General features: G+C 65.2%; 1 protein-coding gene across 2 annotated transcripts in view; it reads right to left on the bottom strand.

Annotated features, from left to right (window-relative positions):
- CPLX2 (complexin 2) overlaps positions 1-1,685 on the bottom strand; it is a 90,012-nt gene that overhangs the window by 12,112 nt on the left and 76,215 nt on the right. The window contains exon 1 of one of the 2 annotated variants that reach the window (XM_008576455.1): positions 1,415-1,607. The exons of the other annotated variant lie outside the window; for it this stretch is intronic. The gene's annotated coding sequence lies outside the window, so the exon portion shown is untranslated. Of the gene's footprint in view, positions 1-1,414; positions 1,608-1,685 lie in introns of those variants that run through there. 2 annotated transcript variants of the gene reach the window in all.

Genomic DNA, 1,685 nt, shown 5'->3' with positions numbered 1-1,685 from the left:
GGGGGTGGGGATGCTGGGCTGGGGGAGGGGAGAAAGGGGACTGGGGAATGGTGCTGCTGTAGCACCAGGTTTTCCTGCCTTCAGCGTGCCCGGGACACAGGGCGCGTCTTCAGCTTCCCCTCCCGACTCCCTTCCACCCCGTCCCAGCCCGAAGGCAGCAGAGACACCTGCTAGGTCTCGGCCGTCTGAGCCCCAGGCGGTTTTTGGGATTGGGCCCCGCCACAGGACAAGCAGACTCAGGCAGGCACCTGCAATGTTTGTCTTTGTGGCTGTTTTTGCTTTTATGGCTCAAGTCCGGGCTATATTCACTGCAACTCAATTCAATACTCACTTGCTTTTTGCAGGGGATCTACGCTATTGGCGGTGCAGAGACAGGGGATGTCATTCTACCCCACCCTATGCTTCTGGAAGGGAGAAGCACTGGGGGAAGGGAAGGGGCAGCAGAGGATGGGAGCGGGCAGAGAACGGGCTCGGGTTTAAAAACGGAAGTGGCAGGGGCTTCCCGTTCCCCAGCCAACAGAGAGGGCAGGAATCCGGGCGCCCTCTCTGTGCTCCCGCGGAGACCAACACACCCAGCAGCTCTGCCCTGCAGCTCCGGGTTGGCCACCAAGAGCGCCCCTTCCCCCAACACACATAGCTCCAATCCCAAGACCCAGCCCGGTCTCAAACTTTGCTGGGGGGAGGGGGCAGAGTGGGGTTGGCGAGAGCGAGAGCATAAAAGAGACCGTTCCTATGACCCCGGGCAGCGGATGTGTGCCGCCCCAACCTTGGCCCCTCCTGGGAAGAGGACAAATAGTCCCCTTGGCCCCCATCCCCAGTCGACGTTTAGGTTCTCCTGCTCTCCACCTTCGGTCTGCCCGCCTCGCTCCCGCCGTGCTCTGACTCACTCCGGGAGCCTGAACTGTAGCCCTCAGGAGCGGCTCCCTCCTCCGGGGCCAAGAGGGCCCTGGCGGGCTCCGGGTTAGCCACGGTCTGAAGTAGCTCAGGTCGACGTCCCCCCACCTCCACCCCCGCAAGCTCGAAGTTGTTCTCTAGGTTCAGACTTGGGTCTCCCGCCTCATTCGGGGAGGTCCTCGCTCCCCAGGAACCCGGCTGTTTCGGGCTTCTGCCCGGGGTCTCCAGCTCTGGGGCCCACCCCTCCTTCCCAGTTCGCTCCTGCGGCGCTCCCTTCGGTGCGCGGGCTCGCAGCCCCTCGCGGGGAGCTGTCCGTTCAGCACCACGGCGGTCTTGCCGGAGAGGATCCCCGCCGCTGCCGCGCAGTCCCCCATTCCGGCGCCCAGGCAGGTTTGGGGCGCTGTCTCCCCGAAAGCCGTACCCCCCAGCTCTCCGGGCTACCCTGCGGCCTCGAGGCGAGAGCCGGGACCCTGTTGCCCACAGCCCGGCTCCGCCCTCCCGGCCCACGGCCAGCACCGACCTGGCGGTCCCCGCAACCGTCTGAACCACTGCAGGGCTCCGGCCCGACTCAACGAGGCGGTTCTTTCTGCTATTCCGGCTCCCGCCGCCGCCTCGTGTAACTCCGCCGGGCGAGCTGGGGCCGCGGCTGCTGCCGAAGGCGCCCTCCAATCACGCCCCTCAACCCGGCCCTGACGTGCTACCGCTCCCCTTCCAGATGGGAAATTCAAATCTCTCTCTCTCTCTCTCTCTCTCTCTCTCTCTCTCTCTCTCTTCCCCCCCTCCTCCTTCCC

The sequence above is a fragment of the Galeopterus variegatus genome, unplaced genomic scaffold, assembly GCF_000696425.1.
Source record: "Galeopterus variegatus unplaced genomic scaffold, G_variegatus-3.0.2 Scaffold1354, whole genome shotgun sequence".
NCBI classification, from domain to species: domain Eukaryota; kingdom Metazoa; phylum Chordata; class Mammalia; order Dermoptera; family Cynocephalidae; genus Galeopterus; species Galeopterus variegatus.
This window is presented reverse-complemented; position numbering and strand designations above follow the sequence as displayed.